This window comes from Callospermophilus lateralis, chromosome 15 (assembly GCF_048772815.1).
Source record: "Callospermophilus lateralis isolate mCalLat2 chromosome 15, mCalLat2.hap1, whole genome shotgun sequence".
Classification (NCBI taxonomy): domain Eukaryota; kingdom Metazoa; phylum Chordata; class Mammalia; order Rodentia; family Sciuridae; genus Callospermophilus; species Callospermophilus lateralis.
In genome coordinates, this window is record NC_135319.1 from 43,083,640 (window position 1) to 43,098,436 (window position 14,797).

A 14,797-nucleotide genomic window follows, 5' to 3' on the forward strand; every position below is an offset into this window, starting at 1 on the left:
CACGCCCTGAGCGGCATGCCCATCCCTCGTGGCTCACTGCCCCGCCCCTGTGTGAGCTGGTGCCAGCCAGCATCCGGCCACACACACCTTCATGCACACGTGCGCCTTTGTCCCACTCTCAGAACGACCACGGAGGACAAGGACAGGGCTACGTCAGGATGGAAAGTTGCTGGACAGACTGGCTTGGGCGGGACACAGAGACGCGGGGAGCAGCGGGCAGGGCCCTTCTGTCTGTGAGGAGTCCTGAGTTAACAGCTCTGGCCTCCCTCAGGCCAGCCCTGCTGGGCGCCAGGGGGACTCTGTCCTGAAGGGTCACCCGGCCCTGCTCCCCCTCCCACAGCCGGGTTCCGGGCAGTGGCTCAGCTCTCATGGGCCCACAGGCCGAGGCTGAGCTGGAGGCCTCTTTAAAATGCAGGAGGAAGTGAGGTGGGGAGAGAGAAGGTGACTGGCCCAAGGTCGTGCGGAAACCAGCAAGGAAACCCGATCGCCCAGAGAGGCTGCGGAGCCAGGAGCTGCGGCCTCCGTCAGGAGATGGGCGAGGGGGCCTGCCGACCGGCGCCTCCACCTGGGCCTCCTCCCCGGGCCTCAGTTTCCTCCTGTCAACAATGGCTTCTCTCCGGGCCACACTTTTCAGCCTTTTCCTTGCCTCAACCCCTCTGAGAGATCTTTAGCCAAAGGGCCTCAGCTGGCCAGGACTCCTGATTGTCCTTGGGGAAAGAGAGGCTCCTGGGGACAGGAGGCTGAATTCTGGGCCATAGTCGGTGATCCTGATGGGCCCCAGAGCCAGGGTGAGCCGTGCGAGTGTCCTCTCTGAACCTCGGAATTCTCCTCTCTAGTGTTCTGGGGCTGCCAGGCTCTGGTCTCTGTTCCCAGGGAGGGACACGTGCTGCTCAGCGCTAAGAAGCCCCCTGGAAGCACCGAGGCACCTGAGGTTCTGGCTGCAGGGCCTGGTGTGACAAAGTTGCAGAGGGACCTGCAGGAGGGGGTTTCCATCTGTCTGGGGCATGGGGCGTGGTCCTCACGAAGGCCAGAGCTTCCTCCCCGTGGCCTGGAGATAAAGGCAGAGCAGGAGGAAAGCCAGGAGCCAGGCAGCTCCCTGCCTTTGCTCTCTGGTGATCTTACCACCTCCACCCTCTGCCCCCCTGACTTCTGGTTCTATCCATACCTGCACTCCACACCCTCAAGTGCCCTGCTTGTTGGTCTACTGCCCACCTTGCAGAGCCCCGGGGCCCCAAGCTGTCTGCGCAGGGTCACGTGTGGATATGGGCAGGGCCATTGCAGCTAGGGGACAGGACTTGGCTGGCACTCTGAGGGACATGGCAGTACCTGGGGGAGTTGTGCCTGGCCCCCAGAAGTGGGGAGCTGAAGCTGGAGATGAGGGAAGAGCAGGATTTCAAGGCATGGAGAATGTTCCATCCACAGCTGAGGGATGCTGAAATGTAGCCTGGGGACTTTGAAGCCAGGGGGTGGGTCAGAGAGAGCGCAGGATACGTGGAGCTGACTGAGGGTGAGATGTGGGAAGTCCTGCCTTCGAGGAGTGGGGTGGCCTCTGAAGGTGGGGTCTGGCTGTGTCACCAGGCTGGGAGGGACAGCCCAACCAAGAGAAGCCCCAACAGGTTTCCTTCCGCAGGGCGAGACACCGGGGTAAAACCCAGACACCGGATTCAGCAGAAAGAATGTGGCCTGCCATCCAGGACGAATGGCCATGGCTCAAGCATGGCCTGTAGGACATTCGTGCAGAATCTACCTGGGACTCCCACTGGCTTCTCAAGAGCCCAAGCGGGAGCAGCTGCTGCCAAAGGTCCGGCACAAGTGGGAGCCTCACTAACAGGGACATCTGTCCTGCCGTGCTCAGAGCGTGGCCCGAGGGACTTACCCTTGGACAGATGCTGACACGCTGTGAGTGTCCCTCGGAGGGGTGGCCAGGGGGCAGGCTGGTGGAGGACGTCCGATGGGGAGGGACCGTGCTGGTGTCCGTGTCTGAGGTCTGTCCTGGGCAGAGGAGTCCCACCTGCTCCAGGGGATCCCTGCAGGCAGCGCTGGCTCCAGAGGTGGCGGGGGGGGGGGTGGGGGGGGGGTGGGGGGGGGCAACTTCCTGCTTAAACGAGGAAGAAGTCACCACTGTCCCCGGGTGGCTGCTGGAGATATCAGGGTGATTGTGTCACCCCCAGCAGGAACACAAGAAAGGGTGGAGGGCCACGGTCACATGTCCTGGACATTCAGAGCACCCAAGGGGCAGCTGGCCCGAAGGAGTCCCAGGGAGTGAATGGGTCCTGGTCCCGGCTGATGGTGGGGACGGTGGACCGGATCCTGAAAGTCACAGGGGGACGATGTCAGAGGAGCACGGGAGGCTCAGGTTAGCGCCACTCTGGGCAGCCGTGCAGTGACACCCGCTGCCCTGTGGACAGCCAGCAGCCTGTCCTTGGAGGATCGGGCTCCAGGCCGGCTCACCTTGGGCAGGGGATGCTGGAAGGGCCTCCAGTGTCGCGGGTGAGGAGCAGATGACCTCTGTGGTTCCCCGGCGTCCAGCGTTCCTTGGCAGAGAAAGCACCCGCAGGACTCTAAGTGGCACACAAGGTCACCGAGGACGAGCCGAAATCCGGATATAGCTGTTGGGAGGAAGGCGGCGGCAGGCGGGGGGAAGGAGGTCCTTGGAACAGATGAGGTGGGGCACAAAATTAACGAGGCTGGGAAGGGCTGAGCTCAGGGACTCATTTTTAAAAAAACTGTCTCTGAGCAAGAAAAACGAGGGAAAGAAATGTGGGCACTGAAGAGATAACGGAGATTGTGAAGGTGGCTATCAACCGGCCTCCTAGAGAACAAGGAAGAGATGCAGATCAGCCGGTCTCAGGTGACCCCTGCATGCCATGCAGGGCAGACAGGAGTTGGCCAATGCAAGGCTGGTGGCAGCAGCCGGGGTGACCGTGTCCTGCCTGTGCCTGGAGGGCTGTCCACACGTCAGCGCTTTAGTCGGCCACCCTCAGGCCCTGCGCACTGACTCATCCTGCTCCCTGCTCTGCACCCAGGACCCTCTTCTCCGTACCACTTTTCTGCTTTGTGCCTCTGGGGTCCTCCCCAAGGACCCAGTGTCCCCCTCTCCAGGAGGCCTTCTCCAGTGGCTCAGAGTCCACACCCAGTTCTGCTCTGGGCATTGGGGGCCAGCCACCCGCTTGGCATGGAGATGGACACACCATCTCAGGGCCCCGGTGGCCTGCACAGGGGGCTTTTCTGAGATGACCACCGAGGTCCTTCTGCTTGGCCACTCTGAGGTCCCTGGAATGGTGGGAATAGGGGCTGCCTGCGTCATTCCCTGGGGGACTGGTGACCTTCACTCTTGACCTTTGGGGAGGAGTATGGGCTGGTGGCTGGGGGCCTTGGGACCCTCTCCTCCTCTGGCCCAGGCCAGGTGGCCTTGTCCACAGGGTTCTTTCCGTGGCCTGGGCTTCCTGGGGACAGAGGCTCTGCTGGATTTCTTTCTGGTCTGATACTGGGCAGAGGGCGTGTGGAGTGGACGGATGGCGGATGGACAGGTCCATTCTGCCAGTAGACCTGCATGCTGCTGGCCAAGGGCACAGCTGGCGGTGCTAGAGGGACCCTGTGCTTGGCTAGGCGGGAGGGTGGCGGAGGGGGAGGGGGAGGGGGAGGGGACAGGAGTCAGAGCTCTCTCAGACCTGAGCCTCCAGGTCCCCGAGGAAGAGGAAGGCCCTGTCTCTCAGCCAGAGGTGCCGCACGCTGGTCGTGTGTTGGGTGTCGGAGAATCTGTCTCGGATCAAAGGAGGTGGCGGAGGGCCTGTGCTGGACAGGTGTGGACTGTGTGTGTGTGTGTGTGTGTGTGTGTGTGTGTGTGGTGCTGGGATGGAGCCTGCTAGGCCAGCGCTCCACCACTGAGCTCCCCCCTGCACCTGGACCTCAGGCCCCTGCTCCGGCTGCAGGAGGGGCCTGGGAGCCCTGGGGAGGAATCTCAAGGCCCGACCGTCCTGCTCTGGGCCCAAAGGAGTGTCCCTCACCGCCGTGGCCCTGGGTCCTGGAGTGTGGCGGCTCAGGGTTGAGCTGAGCCCTCCAGGGAGTGGCCCCCACCCCAGCCAGGCCAGAGGGAAGGGAAGAGGCTGAGCCAGGAGCGAGGGTTCAAGATCCCAGATGAGTCCTTATTTGCTGGGGCCCTGGCTAAGGATGTCCCTGCCTCTGCTGGGGGCCCTAGAGGCTGAGTTTGTCAGAGCCCACATGTGCTTTGGAAAACCCTACGTGTGTCATGGTTCAGGTCCTGAGTGTCCCCTGTCCTGTCTCACCCACTTCGTCGGATCTTCCAGTCTCAATCCCATGTTATAGCTAGGACCCGAGGCCCAGAGAGGGCAGGGAAATCATCCAGCCTCACACAGCACAGGAGAGGGGCAGAAATGAAAAACTGGGCCCTCCTCCTCCTGAGCTCTTCAAGCCAGGTCCCTTCTCTGGGGACAGCCCTTCCTTCTCTGGAACCCCCTCCCTCTCCTCTGGAGCCACTGTCTTCCCAGATGTGGGTGGCAGGGTGGGGTGGGGGCTCACGGGGCATGTGGTGCTGAGCTTGAGTGTTCCAGTTGCCCATTCACCAGGCCTGGGCAGCAGGGTGGGTGGAGGACGAGGATGGACGGTCTCTGCACCCACTGTCTGGACCTCAGGAGCTGAGTTCCCCAGGAGCCCCTCCATGCTTCAGAAACGCCCGCTGCCCCGGGGCCCAGGGGACGGGCCTCCTGCTGCAGAGCCCAGCTCTCCTGAGCCTGCCCAGGTGACAAGGGCCGGAGAGGCCAGGCTGGCTGAGTCCTCAGGAGCTGCCAGGGCCCCACAGTGTGTGTGTGGCACCTGGGTGGGGGTGGGGGTGGGGGGGGACCCGCGGCCACTTCACACCTTGCCTGGTAATTGCCAGATTGATTTTGGATCCCAGTCTCCAGGAGGACCCAAAAATCAATCCCCTCCACTGTCGCTTCTCAGGCTCGGGAGTTATTCTTAAAGCGACAGCTGTCCTGGCTGCTCTGCTAAACCCTGCTGTTGAAAAGCAGGCTGCGGGTCCCAGTGCGTGCCCGGGGCTGGTAGGGCTGGTGACCCGCTTCCAGATCCATTGTCTCTGTGTAGGAAAAATCTTACTCCCCAACGGGGAGTGTGTCAGCCCAGAGGTAAAATCGGAGGGGCACTAAGAAGGCTCCCATCCCCGAATCGTCCTGCTGCCAAGATGCCCGTGTCCAGGATTCCACCATTAGAAAGTCATTCCTTTGGCTGAATTCAGGTCAGTGGTCCCAGCTTCCAATACAGAAGCCCTGCAGAGGGAATGCTTGTTAGGACTGTGACATTACCGTCCCCTCTGTGGCACTCAGGAGGCTCAGGAGCCTCCGGGGAGGGGGTTCCGGGGAAAGAGTGAAGGGAGAGTGACACCCCGCGTTGGCTCAGTCTTTGGGTTCGCTTTCCCCAAGGCCCCCTAATTGAAAGCCCAGAGAAGTGTGGACTCAGGCCAGGACTCGGGGTGGCCACAGCATGGGGCTCACTGGGAACCAGGACGTGTGGCTGGCCCAGGTAGGCTCAGAGCAGTCGCACGTGTCTACCTTGGGCACAGTGTGGTCTGTCCTTTAGGACACTCATCAGAAGCCAGAAGGCCACCTGAGGAGACCATGGAGGATTTAAGAAAAGGAACCTGGGGGCCGAGCCGCTGGGCTCTGGTGTGGGAGGCTGGAGAGCTGGCTCTGGGAGGGGACGGAGGTGGGGGACCTGGCTGGGCACTGGCTGGGTCTGCAGCCTGAGCCCAGCCCAGGGACGGTGCAGGGACACGCGATGTGGGAAGGTGATATGAGCTCACGTGTGGGACCCTGCCAGAGGCTGAGAGGTGAGGTGGTGGCTAGGGGAGGGTCAGCCCAGCCAGAGCCTCGGTACCCAGATAGGGACGGAGCAGGGGCAGCGAAGGCAGGCAGGCGTGGCTGGAGGAGGCGGGGGTGCGCCTTGGGGTGTGTAGTGAGGAGGGTCTCTCTCTGCTTCCTGGTGTGATGTCCTGAGCCACTGTCCTCTGCCGTGACCTTGGACCAAATGCCCAGCCTCACCTCGGGCCCCAAGGAACGGAGCTGGCTGTCTGCAGACTGAGCCCCTGAAACGATGAGCCCCAAATAACCTTTGCCTCCTCTAAAGTTGTTCTTGTCAGGTCTTTGGTCCCAGTAGTGGGAAGCCCACTAGAACAGGACACTGTGGGCAGCCTCATTTCTTAAGGGCCTGGGGTCAGGAGCTCACCCAAGGTCACCCGGCTGCCCGTGCCCAGCAGAGGCTGAAGCTTAGATCTGAGGCCTCCTGACTTCCAGACTCCTGGCGGCCCCTGGGTGGAGGGTCCAGATTCTGCTTGGAAGTCCTCCATCAAGGGTTGAGGAGGCCCCTGGGAATCTGGAGGGCTGGACGGGGTGAAGCACCCGCAGTATCAGGAAGCCAAGGCGAGGCCGGACGGCCTGCTGACCCCTGGGCCAGGGCTGGAGGGCAGTTCTGCTGCTGCCTGGCCCCTGTTCTGTCCCCAGCCATCCACAGCTGCAGAGATGCAGGCTCTGGGCCGGGTCACTGTGGGTCAGCCACGTGCTTGGGGACATGATGACATCATTGCTCATCGCCTGCCCGCGAGGACCCGGTTATTAAAGAAGCACTCTGTGTTCCCACAGCCGACGACGGCCCCTTTCCTGTAGAATCACAGATAGACACAGAGATCTGGCCCCACCGCCGTCCATTGCAGCTCTGTTCAGGTGTGACCCAGCTCTGCCAGCCTCTGTGCGTGTGTGTGTGTGTGTGTGTGTGTGTGTGTGTTGGGGAGGAGGTGAGGTAGCCACTGTGAAACATCTGCTGCAGGTGATAGGGGACAAGCTGTCTTTGCCAGGCCTTGAGTCCCAGGAGAGGGGGGCCAAGTCTGTTTTGCCAATTATGGACCCCCATGTGCCTGGCATGAAGTGGGTGCTTCATGAATGTTTGTTGAGTGACTCAGTGGATGAATGAAATGAATTCGGAACTGCCACTGCCCCAGCCCCAGAAAGTGAGGAAGGAAAACCAGGGCAGTGAATGTTTCCCTGGCAAGAGGGAAACAGGGGAATCTCTCAGTGGCTGTCTCAGTCCTTGCTGTGTGGCCCTTGGTGAGTTACTAGATGTCTCTGGTCTCTGTGTGCAGATCCCTGGGAATGGCATTAACTGGGAAGCATGGCTAATCACACCTATCTGTTGAGGGGGCAGTGGGTGCTCCCCTTGGTGGAAAGTGCCCGCAGTGTGAATCCCTGGGGAAGCAGGGTCTCTCTGCCAGGCAAGTCCTGGCACATGGTGTCACCTGGAACTGAGGAGCACCAGAGTGGGTGGGTGTGGGGCAATGGCTGGGGGTCCCTCTGGCTCCTGAGTGAAGAGGGTGGCCAGGGCTGGGCCAGGGCTGGGTCTGAGGCTCCCTTCGGTCAGGGCCAGGCTCAGCCTGGGCCCAGGATGATTTCCCTTGGAAGAGAGTGACCAAGAATGACGCTGCTGTCCCGGCCTCATCTGCTGTAAGCACCAGCCAGCTGACCGGGTGGACACTGGGGCTTCCTGAGGCTGATGGTCAAGGAGGTGTCCTGCTTGATCCCCAGGTGTCCTTGAGGAAGCTCAGGGATGCCCAGGGGCCTCTGCGAGTCCTAAGCGGGAGCAGGAGGGGCCTGTCCAGCTGACAGTGACTCTGCCCGCTGCAGGGCGGGGCTGTCACTTCTCAGCTGTGCCCAGGACTCTACAGTGTGCAGACCGCCTTCCTCTCCGGCACCTCTTAACCCTACCCACACTCTGAGGACAGGCATCAAAAGAGATGGCGCCCACTTTGCAGAGAGGAAGACGGAGGCCTGGAGCAGGTTTCCCAAAGCCGCCCAGAGCCGGAGCCAGGGCTGGGGAGCGTCCCCAGGCTCTCCACCTCCCTCGGGGCCTCCACCGTGCAGTTCCTGATGGTGGCCTGTCCCCAGGCCAGCCCCGGGCACCCACACCCATGACCTTGCTGCCCACTGACGTCCTGCAGAGGCTACCGAGCCAAGCCCGCCCTCCGCCCAAGCTGCCTGGGTCACGGGCAAGGACCGTGGCTGACATCACGTGGCATGACATTAATCTACTTAGTGAAGGGAGGTGTTAATTAAGAGTTCTCGTTTATTGTGTCTCTGCAGACAGCTCTCGGGGGCTTCTGAGTTGTCAGTGCTGGTGACAGCAAAAGCGAATGGTATCACAAGTTATTAATAGGACCGGGAGGGGAGGGGCTGGGGGAGGGGGAGGCTGTCCTGCTCCCTCCTGGCCAAGCAGAGCTGTCCTCTGCGGATCGATCCGACCGCAGGCCTTCTCCAGGGGACCTGGGGTACACTGCCGGGCCCTGTGGCACTCAGGATTCTGGGGGAGATGGTGGGCAGATGGTGGGTCCTGGAGGAGTCTCACTAGCCTGTGCCACCCCCGCCCCCCACAGTCCCCAGCCCCATAGCGCCTGTGTGTGCTGAGGGGTGCTGGGTCTCCCCCAAAGAGCTCATTCTATGCTTGTTGGCTTGTCCCCAAACCCTGAATAGCTTGGGGTGCAGAGGGTGACTGGTTTAGCCATGAGTCCCCAAAGCCTAGCACAGAGCTTAGGTCTTTGCAGGTCAGCAGACGGCTGTGGAACGAGTGTGCCTGTGGGGGGTGTCTGTCCCCCTGTGGTCTCCAGGTCTGGACTTCCTGCTGGGAGGAGTCAGGGTGTGGGGTGGGGATGGCGGGACTCTCTACTCCTCAGCCTTGCAGCCCCGGAGACCCTTCCCGGGGAGAGCCTAGGTTTCTGCTGATGATGGCTAGGAAGGGGGCATCCAGGCGTGGGCCTCATGTGTGGGAGGGCCCGCCGGGGCAGGGTGGTGGGCCGGGAAGCTTCAGGAAACCAGCCCAGGACCCACCATGGGAAGGGATTTTAACTATTTTTAGCCAAACAACAGTGACTTTCAAGAAGCCACCCAGAACAATGGAAGAACACAGTCCAGGAGCTCAGACTTCAGTTCTGTCCCCAGAGGCCGACTGGCCTTGGAAGGACGCCTTCTGGGCCTCAGTCTGCACACCTCTGAAATGGGCCGAGAGGGGAGCAACTCCCGACGTGCCCACGCCTCCCACAGTTCATCCAGGGTTGCTGTCGGTGGGGAGGCTGGGGAGGGTGCCAGGCTCTTTGTGGTTGACATGTTGAGTGACGATAGCCCCCATTACAGTTGGAAGAACTGAGGTTCAGTTGGGAAAACAATAAGTGATTTGCCCAGGACCCACAGTCAGGGGGTTCAACCCAGGTTGTTCTTTCCAGGATTGGGGATGCACAGAACCCGGGGTCTGTGGTGGAGGGAAGAATCGCCAAGGCCTTAGCCAAGGAGCTGCACCTCAGGACAGGAGGGCATGAGGAATCTGGTCCTTTAAGCCCCAGCTTTGGAGAAACACAGGTCTGAGTTCAAGTGCTGGCTGCTGCTGCTAAACTTGGTTAAGTTCCTTAGTATTCTTGAACTTCAGTCTTCCCCTTTGAAAGGGGGGAGGAGTTAGTACCCCCGAGATGGGATCGTTGTGATCAATAAGCAAGATAATGCATGTGAAGTACTTAGCTTAGTGCCTTGAATACATTATGTGCGCATAAATGTTTATGGTCATTATTATTATTCCAGTGATACATAAAAAAGGGAGGAACAAGACACAGGTTTGTAGGAAATGCTGCCCACGAACCAATCCAGAGAAAATTTCAGTGGCTTGATCATCTGTGAGAGTTAGAGAACAGATTCACACCAGGATTTGTGAGCTAAAATTGAGCCATTAGCAAATGACTTTATATATCTGTGGGGACATAAATACTGGCTGTAATAATCACTGATTATTATTATTATTTTGGTCCTGGGGGTTGAACACAGGGGCGCTTGAGCACTGAGCCACATCCCTAGCCCTATTTTGTGTTTTATTTAGAGACAGGGTCTCACTGAGTTGCTTAGTGCCTCACCTTTGCTGAGGCTGGCTTTGAACTCACGATCCTCCTGCCTCAGCCTCCAGAGCCTCTGGGATGACAGGCGTGTGCCACTGCTCCCGGCATGATCATTTTTTTTTTGTATGACACCTGTCCCTCTGTCTTGGTCTCTTTTCTACAGCTTAAATAGCATGCCGCAAACTGGGTGATTTATAAAGAATAGGTGTTTATTTGGCTCACAGCTCTTCCTGTTTCATCATAACATGGCCGACGGCATCACAGGGTGAGACAGAGGGAGCACACCAATCCAAGTCTGTCCTCCCCCTCGTGGGAAACCACCCGTCCCATCGTGAGGACCCCACTATGATGACCTCATCTGATCCTGATAATCTCCCAAAGGCTCCGCCCCCAGTACCACTGATCTATGAATCTAGGGACCGAGTTTCTGATACATGGACTTTTGAGTTTTGAGGACATAGTCAAACCAGGACCCTTATCAAGAACTCAGAGATCAGCTTCAGACATTGTGATCATTATTGTGGGGTCCTCAGTCCGTCCTGGAAACAGGCTCTGAAGACACAGAGCAGAGAAGGGACCACTGGGAAATGGTCCAGATTCTAACTTGGGCTATAAAGGGAGTTAGATTCCTCGTCTGAAGAGTGAAGATGAAACCGCATTGTCTCTGTCTCCTCCTGGGGCCTCGTGAGGGTCAAATGAGACCATGACAAACAGCCGTGAGTGTGCAACTGCTTTGGAAACTACAGACCACCGCTGACTGGACTCACCAGTGGCAGAGAGCTGGGACTAGGCCAGGGGACTTGAGTCCTATATACACGGGCTCTGCCAAGGGGCCTGGGTAACCATGGCTGCCGGAGAAGCTGACCACGTCATTGTGCCTCATCAGGATGAGCAGAGGAAGAAGGGGACCATGGGAGCCCTGGTCTTTAGGGGGTGCCTGAAGTTCTCGCTTAGGGACATCAGCAGGGCAGATTCCTGAGGCTGGAGGAGGGCAGAGGACGGGGTTGGAGTCATTAACACAGGAGTCGGGGTAAAAGCACCACCATGGGTGGGGGACCACCTTCTGAGATGCTGGGGGACCACCTTCTGAGATGCTGGGAGACCTCTCAGGATGTGGCTAACAGGCTTCCTGTCTGTATCCAGCTGGTGAGGCCCAGGAAGTGACCTCTGGCCAGGTTGACAACACCAGCAGGTTCTCAGAGGTCACGTGGCTTTCTTTCCTCTTTGACTATGGACGGTCACACTGTCGAGCCCTTGACCCCAGCAGGACTGGACGGAGCCCCAACCCCATCTCAACAGTCAGTCTTGGGGTTCTGCAATGTGAAGCCATGAAGGGCCCGAGAGGCCACGGGCCAAGGGGGTCTCCACTCCCCTGGCTGCTCTGAACCCAGAATCCCAGAATCCACTCAACCATTTCACTATTTGCAGAAAGTCATGGCCCTGGCTTTCCTTTCAGGAAATAGGAAAATTCCGTGGGACAGGGAAGAGTGCACCCTCGGCTTGGGACGTCCAGGCGGATGAGGCCAGGAGAAGCTAAGGATTTCCCACAATACCTGTGGGCGGAGAACGCCAGGCAGATGTGTTGTCACCCTCTCTGAGCTCCCTTGGCCCCACAGAAAGTGCCAAATGGACAAATCCCCACATCCCTCCTGGACCCAACTTGAGTACGGTGGCCCTGTGGGGCTGGTGTCCACCCTGGGGGCATTTTTCTATGACTTCCTGACTGGAGAGTCCCCAGATGCAGGACCGAGGATCCTTAGTGCTATTTAGAATCCTTCCACTGCGAGAGGAAGACCTGCACTGGGGACCCCAGGGCTCAGACCTGATTAGTTTGGGGACAGGAAAGGCAGTACTGAGAAGTTCTTGTTTAGATTCAGGTGTTGGTTTCCAATTTTAATTAGATTCAGGGACTTGGTCAAGCAGATTCCCTAGGGTCTTATTTTGTTTTTCAAGAAAATCCTCTCCGAAATTGGTTCAGCTTGTGATTTAAGTGAAAACCTCCAGGTTCGCGGCTTTTCCAGTTTTCCTTCACATCCATTTAACACTCGGAATCTCTTGTGAACAGAGATCATGGGTGGAGGCCAGCGCGGGAATCCAAGGGTCAGAGCAGCCAGAGGGGCAGAGGACAGGGACCCAGCGGGGGAGAGAGAGGGGTGTAGTGGGGGAGGTGAAGGGGGGTGCTGATACATCCTAGAATGAGAATAAAAGGTTGTGTTAATGTTTAAATATGAGGTGTCCCCCCAAAGCAAGAAGGTCCCGAGGTGACATTTCACTGGGTTAGGAGAGCCTTCACCTGGGTGTCTCAGTCAGGTTTCTGCTGCTGTGACTAAGGATCTGACCACAACAACTGCAGAGGAGGAAGAGTGTATTTGAGGGCTTAGTTCACAGAAGGGGGGCTCCATTTCTCGGGGCTGGAGGTGAGGCTGGACATCATGGCGGGGTGTGTGGCGGAGGGAAGCCGCTCACATCATGGTGATCAAGAAGCAGAGGGAGACTGCAGCTCCAGATGCGGGATAGACACCCCATAGCCACGCCCCCATGAACCCCTTCCTCCAGCCACACCCACCTGCCTCTAGTCACCACTCAGCTCATCCCATCAGGGATTAATTCGCCGACTGGGTTAAGACCCTAACAACTCGGTCATTACTCCTCTGCACCTTCTTGCATTGCCTCACATGTGAGCTTTTGGGGGACACTTAACCTCCAAAGAGGGGGGCGGGGGTAACTTTAGGCCTTAGGGTATGGCAGGATGGGGCGGGTCACTGGGGGTGTGCCTTTGGGATACCCATTTCGTTTCTGCTGAGTGGAATCTCTCTCTGCTTCCCGATTGTCGCGACCTGAGTCGCTCTCCTCCTCCGCGCTGTTCTGCCATGATGTCCTGCCTCACCTCGGGCCCGGGGCAATTGGCGTCTTCCGTCTCTGGATGGGGACCTCTGAAACTGTGAGCCCCAAATGAACATTTCCTCCTCTACAGTTGCTCTTGTCAGGTGTTTTGGACGCAGCATTGAAAAAGAGCTGACAAAAACAGGTAGATGATTCAGTGAGCTCGGAGCAAGGGAGGGAGAAAGTGGAGGAGAGAAAGAGAAGACAGGATGAGAAAAGGGGAAAAGACCAAAGCACAGGGAAGAAAGGGAGGGAGAAGCAGCAGAGAGGGAGGGCGGGGATGCGGGGTAAGGTAGAAAGAAGGTCAAGTGGGGCAGGAGCGGGGTGGGCACCCAGGTCTCAAGATCTGGGGTCCTTCCCCCCAGCAAGCATCTGTGCCACAGACAAATAAAATACAGCTGGGCTTTTTTCTCTTCTTAATTGACATCTTTGAATCTGTCCCCGCTTGGCAAATCAGGCCACTTATTATTAGCGATGACAAGGATAAATATCACAGGCATTCATTTTACATCTGGGTCCCCTGATAATAGAAGTCAACACACCAGTCCCTCTCCCTACTGCTCCTCGCCCCCTCCCAGGGCTCCCTTGAAGGGAAACTGGGTGGAGGGGAGCTGCCCATGGCTTGCAACGCCCCCCCAACCCCCCATGGCTTGTGAGCAGAAGGAAGGAACTGTCCACGATCTTTGGTGCTGAAAAGCCATTGGCTACCCCCATGGCTCCAAGGTGGAACCTGGGTGGCTGCACTCCGTTTACAACCTGCACAGAGCTGAAGGGTAGCATCTACTGTCCCCAGGGCTGGAGTGGCAGGGTTGCATGTCCCTGCACGGAGCACAGTCACCTCTGGCATGGAGTACACAGGTAGTCCCTCTGGGTCTGGGGATTCCCGCCTGCAACATGAAGGGCTGGGTAGATGCTCTCCCAGGGTCCTCCAAGCTCCAGCCCTTTCCATTAATGAAACTCTCTGTGCTCATAGGAGCAAGTCATAACCCATAACCAGGCCTTCCCCTCGGACCTGACTCCGCTGCTCACATTGCTCCCCTCCAGCTCTCGAGGCTTCTCTTCAGCCCAGCTGTGCTCCTCCTCTCTGCTCCAGAGAGCATGCCCACTGCCCTTCTTCCTCTCTGACCCTCCCTCCCTAATCTCTGAGACTGACCACCTGGGACCTTCATTTTGAACAGCAGTGGCCTTACCCTAAGTGTATTTCCAGCTTCTTCATTGAAGTCTGGAGACCAGGCCCATGTCTTTATGATTCCCCTTAAAGTGCTCCCCAGCATCAGGACCATGTTCTAAGTCACGATCAGGACTCACCAGATTTTCTTATGACCATGTGGATAGTGGTGGTCAGGAGGAGGGTAAGAACTTGTGGTACTTTGACCCAACAAATGCTTTTATTAAAACCATAATTGCTCTTTCAAGATTGTGCATGAGGGTACAGGCACAGGGGGAGGTGGTGCACGCTTCTAATCCCAGCGGTTCAGGAGGCTGAGGAGGGAGGATCATGAGTTCAAGGTCAGCCTCAGCAACTTAGCAAGGCGCTAAGCAACTTAGTGGGACTCTGCTCAAAACGGGAAATAAGAAGGACTGGGGATGTGGCTCAGTGGTTAAGCTCCGCTGGGTTCAATTCCTGGTACCAAACAAACAACCAGTGAGAGGGGCACGAGGAATGGAGCGCCATATTCTCAGAGTCCCCGAGTTACCCTTCTGCAAACTCAGGGATCAAGGGCCTTAGGGACGATCTGGATTCTATGCTAACTCCTCCATTGAAATAAGGGAAACTGGGGCTTCCCTACGAAGGGGAAAGCATCAGCCGAGCTTGGCTCTGTCCTGGGCTGTTCCTCCGCCTGCAGCGCTGTCCTGGGCTGTTCCTCCGCCTGCAGCGCGGTTTGCATTTTAATAGACACAGTAGAGGGGCTGAAGCGCCTCAGTGACCCCTCTAATGGTGGGGACTTTGGGCATGGTGACAGGTGGCAAGGGAGCATT

At 58.2% G+C, this 14,797-nt stretch overlaps 2 long non-coding RNA genes across 4 annotated transcripts in view; one reads left to right on the plus strand and one right to left on the minus strand.

Annotated features, from left to right (window-relative positions):
- The window catches only part of LOC143638015 (uncharacterized), an 8,243-nt gene extending 6,179 nt beyond the window's left edge, over positions 1 to 2,064 (minus strand). The window contains exon 1 of the long non-coding RNA XR_013154529.1: positions 1,877 to 2,064. This is a non-coding gene — a long non-coding RNA (uncharacterized LOC143638015). The remainder of the gene's footprint in view (positions 1 to 1,876) is intronic.
- On the plus strand, positions 200 to 12,062 carry LOC143638016 (uncharacterized). 3 transcript variants are annotated; one of them, XR_013154532.1, is made up of 4 exons: positions 200 to 788; positions 1,631 to 1,899; positions 9,278 to 9,410; positions 10,098 to 12,062. It is a non-coding gene; the product is annotated as an uncharacterized LOC143638016 (long non-coding RNA). The 3 variants fall into 3 exon arrangements; XR_013154530.1 differs by lacking the exon at positions 200 to 788 and adding an exon at positions 1,318 to 1,507; XR_013154531.1 differs by lacking the exons at positions 200 to 788; positions 9,278 to 9,410 and adding an exon at positions 1,318 to 1,507.
- Positions 12,063 to 14,797: the final 2,735 nt, after the last annotated feature.